General features: G+C 36.9%; 1 long non-coding RNA gene across 4 annotated transcripts in view; it reads left to right on the top strand.

Annotated features, from left to right (window-relative positions):
* The window catches only part of LOC116422194, a 53,005-nt gene extending 38,145 nt beyond the window's left edge, over window positions 1-14,860 (top strand). The window contains exons 2-5 of one of the 4 annotated variants that reach the window (XR_004232746.1): window positions 3,792-3,885; window positions 4,001-4,146; window positions 4,876-4,996; window positions 5,354-6,115. This is a non-coding gene — a long non-coding RNA (uncharacterized LOC116422194). Of the gene's footprint in view, window positions 1-3,443; window positions 3,618-3,791; window positions 3,886-4,000; window positions 4,147-4,875; window positions 4,997-5,353; window positions 6,116-14,569 lie in introns of those variants that run through there. The other 3 variants (XR_004232747.1, XR_004232745.1, XR_004232744.1) reach the window with 3 other exon arrangements.
* Window positions 14,861-15,580: the final 720 nt, after the last annotated feature.

Here is a 15,580-nt window from a genome sequence, read left to right as displayed (position 1 = left end):
TCCCTCCACTCTCTGTCCCCATGAAGGACACCGTTCTCTGCCCTAGAAGTTCAAAACAAAACTCTGTGCTAGTCAATGAATTTCTAGGATCTGGGACACATCAGGGAAGAGAGACAATATGAAATACTTGTTTTTACTAATGACCACTTCTGAGTTCAAATCCCAGCTTTATTATTTACTCTGTATGTGACTTTGAGTAAATCCTTACTCTCTGAGTTTCATTTTCTTCAGCTGTTAAATAACACGGTTGGAATAGAGGACTTTAAAGATTTTTTTCAAATTTTTCTTTTCTGATACTATGACTACGATCTTTAATGAGTTAGTAAACAATCCAAAAGTATGAACCCTTTGTTCAAGCATAGAAAGTTCTCAGACCCAATCCTCCTTTGGTCATTCTATGTTATTCTTATTTATGTTCTTCTATATAGCTCCTCCAAGAGTTCACAACCCCCAAAAGTTTGTCAATAAGGGAAATGAGAAGGTGACATAATTCTTTAGTAAGTTGATATTACTAAAACAATTATCACTTGGGATAAATCCTCATCTTCCCAAACATAACTAAGGCTTAGCTTCAATTATAGATACATAGTTCACTGGGATATGAACATGTGAAACTTTTCTAAATTAGGATGTAGGGTTCAGAACTCATTCTCTATTGAAATAGCTATAAAACTTGTAAATAACTAAGTAGGACTTCAGGGCAGAGGTACAGTACCACAGGCTTAAAATCAACATTTTCTCTGTTACAGTAGAAACATGAATCAATGTCTTATAAATATCAGTCCAGGGTTTTGGTGAAGGGAGAAAAAAAAGGGTTTTGTTTCCTTCTTGAGTTCTAACAATATACAGGTTTCTTTAATGTTCCTCTATCGTTTCTATACTCCCTATGGAAAATTTCCTTTCTGGACCATTATTTCTATATGCAGGTGAATTCTATACTTTAAATAAATGTCAATATACTCAGCCTAATTTATACTAACTGGTGGACTATTTGCATTGCTGTAGCACTTTCTATTTGTGATTTTAATCTGAAAACATGAAATGTATTATCTCAATATTTTAATAGCATTCATTATTGAAATGACAAAATTAATTAGATTACATACTTCGATGTCACTAATGAGGTGAATTAATAGGCCATATAATTTAAATTGTTATCCCAAACATGAAGAACGTCATAATTTATGGAAAACTCCAGTAATTTTAACTTAATGTACATATAATCTTGTCAGTTGTGTTTGACCTACAAAATTCTGTCTTGGTAATTATTTCTTTCTTTAAATACTCTTGATACTTTCCTGAAATCTGATTAGAATGAATACAGGATATAAATACAGGAACTGGATGGTCTCTGGACTGAGCTTTTATGCTTTTATATTCTCTCTACATCAAAAAAATTTGAATATTTCAAGAATTCCTTGTGTCTATAATTGTTCCACAATCCCACTAGTTTATGCTGAGCACCCAAATCCCATCCCACTTTTTCTGAAGGAGTCTGAATGAAGTCCATTTGTCAAATTTATTTTTATTGTAGAATCTAACCCTTTGTGACCTTTGTAACTCTTGGCCATTTCCTTCTCCAGCTCATTTTATAGATGAGGAAACTGAGACAAGTAGAGCTAAGTGACCTTCCCACAGTCACACAGCTAATAAGTGTCTGAGACCAGATTTCAGTTTTCCTGATCCAGGTCTGGCTGGATCTACCCACTGTGACACTTAGATGCTCCAAAGATTTTTACAGTTAAGTTTCCCCATCAGTCCTATGGGCTGGATAGATACTTTAGACTTCAAAAATCAAGAAAATGTCCAGTTAGTGATTGGAGGAGAGCACTAGGAGGAAGATTTGTGCTATGATATATTGAGGTACTGGTCTAGCTCCTTGGCAAGTGTAAACATGGATGAACCTTGTATGGGACATGAAGAAAAAGACCCTGAAGCTTCTAAAATACTCCACACTGGCTCCCGACAATTTACTGCTTAAAAAGTTTGTAGATTGAAGTTGAATTAATTCTTTTGTAGGAAAGAATGGAGAAACGTTGCATAACAAACATTCTCAAACTTAAAACATGTGAATAAAATATTCCACAGGAATGAAATGATCACTTTTTAATTAATACATTCTTTCTTTAAAGATTTAAAATGTGTTTATTAAATTAAATTATCTCAAATAACAGGGATGTAGTGAAACAAGCCCAGAGCAAGGTGTCACTGACAGACATTCTACTCCCACATCTAAAATGAACTGGCTATTTAGCCATCACCTTTTGGCCCGCATCAGACCACTCTTGGATCACAGAAAGCTCACAGGCTCGATTTGCTCCTGAGATCCTAAAATAATACAACACCCAATATTTTAAGAAAGTAGCAATTGAAGCAGCCCAGACCTTGCTGAACTCTGAATATTATGAACAATGAGAATTCCAGAGACTTGATGATAAAATGTGCTACCTACCTCCTGAGAGAAATGTGAAGCATTCAAAATGCAGAATGAACCATTGCTTTTGACAACACGTAGAAATTTATTTCGAATGATTATACATGTCTGTAATGGGTTTTACCTTTTTTTATGTGTTCCCAATGGAAGCTGAGTTATTTATCCTGGAAGAACAGAGCAACACACACACACACTTTTTCCCCCCTAAAAAGTGTGAGCCTGTAAATACATTCCTGGATCTCTTCAATTAAATTTTTAAAATGAGATACCATTTTGATTTTTAGTAAAATATAAGACAATTTTTAAAATCTAATTTTGGGACTTTTCTGAAATACACAGATAGAGAAAGAATGAAAAAAATTAGAAATAATTCTATGTTTCTTCAGCAAATTTTATTTAAAATATTATTAAAAACTGAAACAATTAGTTCTTACCTAGTCAAATTAATTAAGCAGTCTTTACTACTGGGTAATTATTCTTTGTTTATATAGTCCTAATTTCATTAGTGTTAATTGGAAGTAATTATGACTGATTCATGAAGTACTTAATTAGAAGATTTGTCTACTAGTATAGTTATGATCCCTAATATCCAAATAAGCCATCTGCAAGAATTACATAACTATAGGGAATCAGTAAAATGTTTGAGATAATTTTCTTTAACTTTCAGCATGAAGCACAATATTTTTAGTACATAATAAAAAAATTAACTCTTATTCCATTAATTTATTTCAAAAGATGGGGTTAAAAGAAAAGGAAGGAAGGAAGGAAGGACTTTGCTTGGGACTTCTCTTTATCCCTTATGAGTTCCCTCATGTAAAGAACTTGTAATGGTAGTAGTTGGAAATGCAGGGAAATGTGAAATCCAAACTAGTTGGAAATGCAGGGAAATGTGAAATCCAAACATACTCATTTGTAGTTTTCCCTATGGGTACCTGAGATTCTCACCATCTGAATCAGTCCACTGTCTTCTGAGTTATGTTCATTTTAAGTGGAGTCAAAAATATGTTTTATGCTACTTTTTTAAAAAGCTAAATTGGAAGTTCTGCCAACTTAACAAAATCTAAAAGCCTCAGAGAGAAGGGCAAGAGAGAGGTAAGTTTTGATTATATCGAAGTGATGCAGAGAGTGAACTATGGAACACTGGGATGAATACATGTGACCCTGCTATATGAGAGAATGGAAGGTAAATGACAATACTGGTTCCCTTGGGTGGGAAGCTTTTTTCCTAGAAAACCAAAGAAAATGACAAATTTTCACCATTTCTGGAACTATATTAAATATATACGATGTTCTAACACTTTAAATAAGTTTTTTAAAAGATATAATTACTATCTCTAGAATGTTGTGTTTTCTTTAGGATGATGTATTTAGGGTGGTCCTTGACAAGTGGGGTCTCATCCAGAGGAAGGAATCAGAATGATGAGGGAACTGAAAGATCATGGGAGGAACAGGTAAACAAAACTCAAAAAAGAAAAAGTCTCAGGGAGGGAAGAAAAGTCATGAAAAACATCTGCAAACATTTGAAAAGCCATTTGGTAGATGAATCATTGTTTTATTTGGCTACAGGAGGCAGAAGGCGGTTCAGTGAATAGAAGTTATACAGCAGCAGATTTTGGGTCAATGTGAGGAGGAGCTTTCAGATAATTAATTGTGCCAAAAAAGAAAGAATGACTCAGAAGGGAGGGAGCATCTCATCACTACAGATTTTCAGTGTATGGATGGTGATTTATTGGGGATATTTAAAGGGCAACTTGATGTACTGGATCGGGAACCAGGAATGCTGGGCTGGGAAGCAGGAAAATCTTGCCACTAACACTGACTTGCTACATAAACATGATTAGGTCAGTTGACCTCCCTGAGCCTCTGTTGCCTTTTCTGTGCAATTTAGACCCAAATTCACTAACTCAACCCCCCAAAAATCACCCCAGGAATCTGGGTCTTCAGAGAGCAAAGCAGCTAGAGAGAGAGATGGGCCCCTCTACCCTCTAGATGCTAAGGGGGAGCAGGTGGCTTTTTCTAATGCTCATGAGCCTTTCTGTTTGGCTTCCCCAATTTTATCAGTTAATATCAATTGACCAGCCACATTTAATACATTTATGTAGGTAATATAATAAGAACAGTTGGTATGTAGCACTTTTCTTCCCTTGCCCTTCAAAAAAACACTGGGATGCTCCAGTCTCCTTCATCTCCTTGAACCTAGCTAAAATGGCTTCAGCCTGTCCTGCCACCCGTCACCCCTGGTCAGCCCTCTGTTGCTGCCACCAGCCAGCAGAGCATCTGGGCCCGCTGCAGGGTCCGATCAGATACCGCACTGCTTGTGTAGTCTACCTGGGTCTGAATCTAACTTTAAATATGGCTTGTGCTTGGTATTTTCAACATTCTAATCCTCTGAAACATACATGAATCTCTTGAAGAAAACTCATGGATTTTCTGTTTTTCAGTTGGGTTTTGTTCTGTTTCTGGAATCTCTCTTTTCCTAATCATCTCCAGACCGCTCCAAATCCAACTCCTCTCCACTGGACAATTGGACTCCACCACTGGAACCACCCTAGGCTTTGAGAGGTGGGCTTTAAGTGTTTGCTTTTATTTTAGCCACAATATTTAGCACAATAATTTTTCTTATAATACCTGCTTTCTGTCTTTCTGTCTGTCTCTGTCTCTCCATATTTCTGTCTCTCTTTCTATCTCTGTCTTTCTCATATAGAGATACCTACATACATGCATGTAGATAATAGATACAGAGATATTTCTATTATCTCTCTGTCTAGCTAGTTAGAAAAGCTAAAGGGAAAGCTAACATGTGAATCCTAAGGAGATGTGTGAGTACTGGTTTAGAAGCAGAGTTTAGGGTTTTGTTTTGCTTTTTTCTTAGCTCTTGGTTCTTTTGCTCTTCATTCACATCCTCCCTTTCACTACCAGGCATGAAAGATGCCTTCACCTGGAGGAGACTCCTGTGACTCCTGGACCAAAGGATTAGCGCTAACTGAAGGTCCTCTGGCACCACCAGAAGAGGATGGGGAAGGGAATTGTGCCGTTGATGCAATCACAGAACTTGAGGCTACACCATGAAAGCTACAGAAGGAGCAGGGCTAACCATGAGAACTTAGACTTTATGGCCAAGGTGGTGAGGGGAAATGGAGCATTAGGAGCATCAGCCTAAATGCTGGGTTGCCTAGCCCTCTCTTCCCCAGTCCCATCTCCTTCATACTGCAAATGCAAAAGATTGTGAGTGATTGCCCCCTTTTCCCCAAATCTCCATTACCCCACCCCTGTCCCGGAAGGGTGGGACTATTTCCTGAAAGTTATCTCCATTTTTTAAAAGAGTTTATGATTTGTGTGTACACTCTGTGCTTTAAGTGTTAAAAGTCATTAACTCTTGAATTGCTAATATATGTATATCCTTGCTCAAGTAGAGAAAGGCCAGGAGGGAGCAGCTGGAAGAAGCTATAAATCTACCACCATAGTGTTTTCTAGAATGATTGCTTGCTTAGGATGCACAGTTAAAGAAAGAAAAACCATCCATTCATTTTTCACAGCACTTTGCAGAGGCAAAAGAAAGACATCTTCAGGGACTTTGTCTAGGCTGGTGATTCTTAACCTATGATAAGCATCCCCAATGGGGAGGGGGTTAAATTCCCCAATGGATTTCAGAGACCCATGAAATTGGATTGGGGATAATTATACTCACTGACCTATAACTTTTACTTCTATCTTATTTTTAAAAATTATATATATTTTTATGTACATACATTTACATATATGCATCCATATATGTTCACACACATACATATATGTGTGTATGCATGTGTACACAGTACATGTATACTTATACATATATATATATATATATATATGCATGTGTATATATACTACACACAGATACACACACACACACACACATATATATATATATATATATATACGCACATAATATATGAACATACATACACATACATACACACACAATTCTGAAAATAGGTCTCCAGGCTTAACCTGAATATTCAAGGGTTTGTTAATGATGCTGATTATCAATTACTGTCTCTTGGTCTGATCCTTAAGGAGGGAAGATGACTGTCTAGGGGTTGTGTTGAGCACAAAGACTTTACAAATTTTCTTTTTATACTTCTTCAAGATAGATCTTAAAGACTAATCACTCTCCCAAATGGAAAGGCCTGAGAGAGGAGGTGAAAGGAGTAATCTGTCTAATATAAAGACTGGGGACCAGGGAAAGGGGGTCACCTTGTTATTCACAATAGTAACTGGATCATATCAATACTCTTCTGATAGAAAACCAAAAACCAAAAACCAAAACAAAAACAAACAAAAAAAAAAAACAAATAGGAAGGGATAAAGAGGCAGCCAGAAACATATGCAGAAACAGAGAGAGAGAAACAAATAAAAAGGGACAGAGAGAGTGATGGAGACAAAGACAGAGACCGACAGAGATGGAGATGGAGAATCAGGAAGAAATAGACACAGATAGAAAGGGAAGAATGGAAATATAAAGAATGAGAAACAGAGGGCCAAGGAGAACCAAAGCAGGCTGGACAAAACTGTTCTCCTTCTAATTTTGTTGTTCAGTCCCTTATTACCCTTCACTCCATTTGGGGTTTTCGTGGCAGAGATACTGGAGTGATTTGCCATTTCCTTCTCCAGCTTATTTTATAAATGAGAAAACTGAGTCAAACAAAGTAAAATCATTTGCCCAGAATCACATGACAAATATCTGAGACTAAATTTGAACTCAGGAAAAATGAATTTTCCTAATGCCAAGTCCAGAGCTCTATGTACTATGTATGGCGCGATCTAGTTGCCCTTGTTCCTGTACTTTCTTCCTAAATCCTATCTGTCTGACAACTTCTCCAACTATGATCCCACAGTCAGGATAGTTAGCCATCACTTCATACAACCCTTACCTGGTTAGAGTATGAAAGTGGAAAGACAATTATCTGAGCAATCACACATCCATGCCTGAAGCAGTTCAATGACTTGTTCTAAGTCTGAAATTTGGCTCCAAATCCAGGAACTATTGCCATGATATCATTTTCCTTGAGAGAAATTATTATTATTATATTTACATTAATAATTAATTATTCCTTGTGATGCATCTTTTTCTCTTATTTCTGTTGAAACCCATCTCCTGAAAATATCAGTCTCTGAAGGTCATGGCTGAGTCATGAGATTCCTCCTAACTCCCTAGACACAGACTGTAACTTTGGGCTGGACAACCCTCAACTATTCAACTTAATTTCTGTTTAGAGTATAAACAGAATCCAGTCTGGGTCAGCCTGGAGGAGGAATTCCCTGTCCTTGAATCACTTCTTTAGAGTTTATCAGCTCATGAAGGAGAAAACTAACTAGAGAGGTCTGCATGAAAATGGCTTCCCTTTGCCCAGATACCTTGAGACTGATGAGTATCATGTACTGAAGACTTTTAGGCCATTTCATTAAACGTCCACCAATTGGGGTGGAAATTTACTTGTGGGGGGTTCTTTTACAAAAAAAGATTTAAAGAATTTCAAGGTCTTCGTTGAGATCTTTGGTTACTGAGACAAACCACTGACCATCAATTTATTGTCAACTAGCCTAATTAGTAAATTGATTATTAATTACCCAGAAACCCCATCTCTCAGAGTTTTTCATTTTAGCCTCAATTCCAGATTCTGTTGTATTGGATTTGGTCCAATTGCATGGAATTTAAGGAAAATGGACTATCACCTAGGACTTAAAAATGCTATGTAGTGAAGCAGCCTAGCCAAGGGAAAAAGATCTCTGAATATGAAATTCTGGGACTTGGGTTCACCTCTCAGTCCTACTCCACGCTCTTGGGAAGACAATAGGAAGCTCCTTTCATCTCTCCCAAACCTCTGCTCTCTCATCTCTAAAATAGAAAAATCAAGACTAAATTATGCCAAAGATTAATCTGATTATATGATCCTCTGAGTAACATCTCAGAAATGGTTATTAGTCAATTGAAAACACAAAGCTAGGGGTGGCAAGGGAGTGGAGACTTCAGGAGTCCCACAGGGGACAATTTCCCTGCATACTTTATCAATGGGAACTTATCATACATTATCACTTGTGTACATTATCGGTCTTGGACTCTAGCAGAATATTATAATGTGGAAAAGATAGATAAATACAGATTGTTAAATTTAGAATGTAACCTGATGGGACCCCAAAACAAGATGCACCAGGTGGTCAATCAATTAGTCAATCAAAAACATTTCTTAAATCTCTATAGTGTTCAAAGGGTCATACTTCTCAATGAGGAAAAACAAAGAATAGAAAATGCATTCCTAGCTTCATAGGTTTTTGTATGACCAGGGTCGTGCTGTAGTCAGCTCCTAAAAGCCCCAGTCTTGTTAAATTTTCAGTGTGAGTAGTCATGCCTCAGAAATTGGTAAACATTACAAATTAGACCTTAATTAATTAATTAATTTTGTTAATTGCTTAGATTTAAGAAAATGATGGCGTAAATGTCCCTAACAAGAATTCAACTTAAAATGTTTAAGCATACATTGAAAATGTTAATAATGGTGGTTAAAGTTTAAAGTGTTTCCTATTTTCCCCCAGAGAGTCAATTGTTAAACATTTCCCAGAATATTGGCTGCATAAGAAAATGTGAATCAAATACTAATAGTTAAAATATATTATATAAATTCATATATATATATATATGTATATATATAGACATACACACATATAATTAATGTGCATTATATATAATTGAAGTACATTTTATATATACATACACATCTATATACACATGTATATATAGATATACACAGATATATGTTGGAATCCTAGTGTTAACTCAACTTGAAACAAGTCATTCAGTGGAACTGAGAAACAATGCTTGTGTTCACACCTGTACTTACTGGAGTTCACACGTTTGGGAGATTTCAGGGTTTAGTATGAGCTATCTGAATTCACACCTCCCTCGAAGCTCTCAGGGCCAGAGAGCACTCTGGGAGAAACCCATAATCCCTCTCTCTCTCAGAAGAGACCCTATATGAGAAACAGGCAGAGGCTTTCTCGGGGAGTGGAGCTGAAAACACTGAGAGAAGAGTTCAGCTGAATTAGATCGGAGAAGGGGGCGTCACTTCATTTGAGGCGAAGCCCTCTCTCGGAGGCACAACCAGATTCGGCACTCTGCCAGATTGAGAGCCAGAAGCCCTCTCTCGGAGGCAAGAGAGATTCATTCCACCTGGAGACTGAGGAAAGCAGAGGCAAGGGACAATCTGCAAGAGCTCTTGGAACCAAGCAGAGAGACAGGCCTCTGAGCTAACCAGGCCCAAGGAAAGAGACAAGACTTGGAAGGAGAAAATAAATGTTTGCATTTTATCAGCTGGCTGCATTTTGGGTGATTATTTACTTGTAACTGAAACTAAGGCTGCCTCCAGAAAACCTCCCCAAGAAACCCTCTCTCCCAAAAAGAACCATTATTATTTTAAAGAAGAGAACATCACAGATATAGATATGGATGATATAGATATATAGATTTAGATGGCGTTCAGCTAGGTGATGTATGGCTTAAAAAAACAGACCTAGAGTCAGAAGGATCTGAGTTCAAAGTTGATCTCAAATACTTATTAGCTGTGTGATCCTGCGCAAGTCATTTCAACCTGGTTGCCTCCCTAAAACAAAAACAAGCAAAATAAAACCAGAAAGAGATAAGACAGAGAGCTATGCCTGCTTTCAGGTAGAAGGTAGAATACATAATTGACTCACTTTTCATGTTCAATTCTCTGCTCTTTGACTGATGGACTGAAGAAAAGATCAATAAATTCCTTCCAAATCTTCTTTCCTAAAAACCTCCAAACTCTCTAAATTGCTCTTCATTTTCCTTTCGTTTTTTCTGTTTCATTTCAATTCCACCAACATCATGACCCTGCACCAAAGTTCCCTTTTCCTTTTCTCTGTGTATTCTTTCTCATTAAATTGTAAGCTCCTTGAGGGCAGAGACCATTTTCCTTTTACATATTAGTCATCTCAGTGCCTCCTCCATAGAAGACACAATAAATATTTATTGAATTAAATTGCTGTGGGTTCAGGGGAGATTTAATGGAAGTGATCTGCCAAAAATAAGTAGGAGAGGGGTAGCATCCTCCATGAATTTGGAGAGTTTTTTTATCAATAGTGATCAAAACAATTGTTTGTCCCAAAAGAAGGAATGGCAGGGGATGAAGTGTTTTGTTCTGTGCTAGATCTCCCTCTTTTTATAGCAAATTGTATTTTTAGCTAGTGAGAGGAGTTAGCCCTGCCAATGAACTTCCCCCTGCAAATCAGAATCATAATAAAAAGTAAGGGGGTCATTTATCCAGTTTCCTTCTAATCATTTATTATTTGTGATACACTCAAGGACTTGACCAGTGTCACTGTGATCTGAGAACCTTTCATACCCCTGACGTCTGATGCCCTCATTAGACACTTTTGCATGCAATTTCCCCCCTGCTGACTCTTGGGTTGTTGATGAGAAGCCATTAGTAAATCATTGCCCCCAGGCCCTGGCACAGTGGAGACCAAGCTGTACTGCAGCAGTCTAATACCCCACAGTGAGCTGTACCCACTGGGCATCATAGCAGCCAACAGGACTCCATGACCTGGCAGTTCCTAATGGCATCATTGCCACCGTGTTTGTCATCGCTCCGTGGATACTAATCCTCCCCCAGAGTCAGTTTGACATTGCAGCTTATCTCATCTGCCACAGGAAACAGAAAGGGAACAACAAGAAGAAGACCCTTGGTCAAATCAATTATTGAAATTTTGGAATAATTTAGACTGATAGCAGAGCAGATTTCTCCCTTGACAGAGTTTTTCTTAACAGGAAAAAAAAACACACACAACCATGAGCTGTTAAGATGTGAGTCACAACAATTACTATACTAATTCATTCTGACAAGGGACTGATTCAAAAATAAAAGGATACAATAAAATCCTTATTAATAGGATACTTAAATCTTTAGGTACTGCAGCAAGTCTGAGGAGAATTTCTGGGGTTCTAGAACTTGGATTACATGGCTTGGGATGCCAATAAGTATAAAAATGCTGAAGAATTTAAAATCTTTCTTTATCATGACCTTCTAGGGATAAAGAGAATGAGCTTTATTATTCAGCAAGCTGCCAAAAGTTGCATCCTAGATTAGTACCATTGCTAAGGTCATGAAATATGCTTAATTTCATAATTAAATACAGGAAAACTCGAATAATGGCTCTGTGTGTCATAAGAACAAAGAATTTAAAGCTGGAGATTACCATATAGGTCACTGAGTCACCAAATCTGTTTCACAGCTGAAGAAACTGAGGTTCAGGAAAGGGAAGTGACTTTCCCAGTATCATATAAAGAGCAAAGCTTAAATCTGAATCCAGGGCTCCAAATCCACTTTATTCAACCCACCCTGACACTAAAAAAGCTTAAGTTAATTTCTAAAGTAATAGTCTTGAGTAAATAATTCAAAATGAGCTATGGGGTTTGCAAGCTGAGGATCAAATATTTGAGTTAAAAAGAGATTGAAAATATTCTTGGTAAGGAAATAAGAGTTTGCTGCAATCAAATATCATTATTCAACTTTCTTTTATTGAAATGGAAAAACTTAAATGTTCAATAGTAATCATGATTTCTATTGCAATCATTTACTTATAAATTGTCAGAAAGGTAGAATTCATGATGCTTTCAACTTTTATTAAGCTGAAGGATAACAGACTTCAAAAGCATGATTAAGATCTCAATTTGATTTATATTAGATCATTTGAGGGGTGCTATAAATAAATGGACCCCTTTCTTTGGGGGTAAAAGTGATAACGTTGATCCTGCTTTAACATCTGTTCAATTCAATTCTTCTCTCATTATTATGTAGAAAAATTAATCAAAAGAAACTGAGGGACTGATCATGATTGACAGTGTCACTGACATTTTATATACTTTCTCTACCATTTTTTTATTCATAGAAGAGAAGAAAAGTGTATTGCATCAATAATTCTATAGAATCAAGACTGGTCATTATATTCAAATTCTAATGACTTATGTTTCTCTGACCTCTGATGGAGGTCATATTCTATTACATTTATGATTATATCATAATTGATATAGCCATTTCCTTGTATCAATAAATAATATTCCCTTCCCCTGGTCTCTTTTGTTTGTATTGTTTTGCTAAAAACAAAAAAAACATTGTTGTCAATATCTTGGTACATGTAGGACCCTATTTTGTGGTAAAAAAAAATGTCAGTCAACAGGTATTACAAGAAACATTTATTAAGTTATCTATCATATGCCAGGTTCTAGGGATAGATTTTTAAAAAAGTGAAACAATCCCTTCTATCAAGGAGCTGACATTCTAACATATGCTTATAAAGGTATATACAGAATAAACAGAAACTGTTTCAAAGTAAAAAGAAAAAAAGCCCTTTAATAACAGGCTTTACACCACTGTTGCATACTAAATTTGAAAAGTTTGAGGTTAGACTACAGGGGAAATCTATAATGGGACTATCGATTATCTCAATAACTTGAAGCCTTTGTTATATAAAAACATTTTCTATTGGCTTAAACAATCAGAACCCCATGAGAAGAGAGTCCATACATTTCCTTAAATCAATCAGAGTCATTGTGTGAAAAATTGGGGCCATGCCTTAAGAAAAACTTTCTTAAGAAAAGAGAATTTTTCTTTCAGAACAAGGTGCAGAGATTCTAAAGGTCTGGATTCAAAAGGCAGAGCCAGCCTGGTATTTAAACACACTTCTGAGAAGCAAAGGGGAGGCCTGAGCTCTGGCAGATAAGGGAAATATTGAGTGCCATCAGATTTTCAGTTCTTTCAAAGCACAAGAGAAGCTGAGAGAAATCTCATGAAAATATTTGCTCTCTCCTTGACATCTTCTCCCAGTGGCTGTCTATCCATAGACACTATAATCTTCTGTATTGTTATCCAGAAGTTTCCAGTAAATAGAATTTTGCCTCAACTATAAAGAGTCCCTGGGTTTACCAGACATAGATATAAATACAAAATTAGGCAGCGAGTCCAAGTTTTTGCCTAGTTGTTAGAAATTACTTTAACCAGGGGTCCAATTGTTAAAAATTTCTTTAACTTGGGTTCAGAATAATTCTAACTGAACTCAAAACTTTTTATCTAAGATAACTCCTTAAAAATCCAAAACTAGTCCAAAACTAAAATCCTTAAAAATAAATAAGAGGAAACCATGTGGATTAATAGGAATCTGGGAAAATCATTTAACATCTGACTCAATTTCGTATAAAATGAGGAATGCTTATAGCATCTACCTCCCAGGATTATCCTAAGTGTAAAATAAAGCAATATTTGTGATTTGTAATTTAATGAAGCACTTTATAAATCTTATATTGTTGCTAATATGAATATTATAACAGAAAACAATACTGGCTTTGAGGAGGAACACGTTTTTTCCTGAAGACGTTTTCATTGTGATGGCCAAGTATCATTGTATCATTTTACTCTCCCCCTTCCCTCTGCTGTTCTTGCCAGAAGGATCTCTGTGACTCCAAAGCACCTGTGAAGCACTTTTCTGCCTCAGATTTCCCACCACCCAAATGTAGAGATGTTGAGACTGTGTTGAGCTTTCACATATTGTTAACTCCACTTTGTGTCCAATTCATGGGCTCTCCTGGGACTCCCCAGGGCATCTCATCCTCCAAAAGAAATTTAATATTTTGAATTACCGACCTTATCATCCCCAAATGCTAGGTGATTGTTTTGAAAACTGGAAGGAGGAAACTTCATGAAACAATTGCAATTGTTAATGTCTTTCAAATGCACCATCTTCTCGATTTTACTATGGCTGAATTTCAGGTTTTGGGAACCCAAAGTCAGTTTTAAACTACGAAAGAGAAGGAAGAAATCACAAAAAGAAAAGTCTGAGGCTTTTGGCTTCATGTGGCTTTTGTCTCCTGGGTTTTGTCATTTTTCTAACATGGACAAAACTTCGCTCAATGGAAAGGGGGGAAAATGGCCCCAGTGATGGGGATTTGCTTTCGATTTGCTTTTTTTAAAAGAGTAGCCATGGGATGCTGTTAATTCACATGGCAGCTCCTGAGAAACAGCCTAGTTTTTGAGATGTTTTTAAATGATGATAACATATTCAATTTTACTCTATTTGCAGGAACTAAATTGATAGGAAAAAGAAACATCTTCTGAGCCGATAGTTTCCTTCAAAACCATGTCGGTAAAACTCCCCAGATTAATAGAATACATCAGTCGCTGTATTGTGAACAGGTAACAGGCTGAGGAAGGCATCGGGGAGGATGATTAAGTTAAAAAGTGACTGCTGACCTCTCCCTCCATCCTGAACCCCCCAACACATACAGTTACATACCTTCTGGGGACTGAATGATAACAGGAAATGGTTGGTTAGTTATATCTTCCTTTGAAAAATAAAAACAAAAACTTTTCACTGGGCTAAATGCAATGCATTATGTAGCTATGGTGAGCTGAACACACATTGAACACGCTTCGACACGTGGCATTCAGCAGGCAATGGCTCACTTTACCCCGAGTCACACCAAAGGACTCCCCATCTGCCATGAGCTGCCAAAGCCAAGCTAAAGTCATCCCAATAACGACTCACACCACAAAAGTTCGTCAGAGTTTTAATGCGCTTTCTTACCAATAGACCTGCCTGCAAAGCTAGGTGGGACTAAGCTTTATTATCTTTCTCAGATGAGTAACCCAAAAGGGAAGCAAAGGGACTTTTTAACAGTCACACATTCAATTAATCATTGAGCAATCTCTCTGGCCGTCCCCATGTCTGGAACTCTCTGACTCCTGACCTCCAAAGTCCAAAACTAAAATCCTGCATGCTTCAGGAAACCTTCCCCATCCCTTCTTGATTCTCAGGCCTTCTTTCTGTTAATTATTTTCTATTTATCCTATGAATAGTTTGCTTTATGGATATTTGAGTGCATATTATCTCCCCATTAGATTATAGCCTTCCCGAGTCAAAAGTTGCCTTCTGCCTCTTCCTCTATCCCCAGTGCTTAACACAGTTCCTGACACATAACAGGCACTTAATAAATGTGTTTTGATTGAGCATCTATTAAATACCTACAATCTCCTTGGTATTTAATTTAATAAACTCTGGGATTGCATTAACAAGTGAGTCTGTCTTTGTCAC

Source organism: Sarcophilus harrisii, chromosome 3, assembly GCF_902635505.1.
Source record: "Sarcophilus harrisii chromosome 3, mSarHar1.11, whole genome shotgun sequence".
NCBI classification, from domain to species: Eukaryota; Metazoa; Chordata; class Mammalia; order Dasyuromorphia; family Dasyuridae; genus Sarcophilus; species Sarcophilus harrisii.
This window is presented reverse-complemented; position numbering and strand designations above follow the sequence as displayed.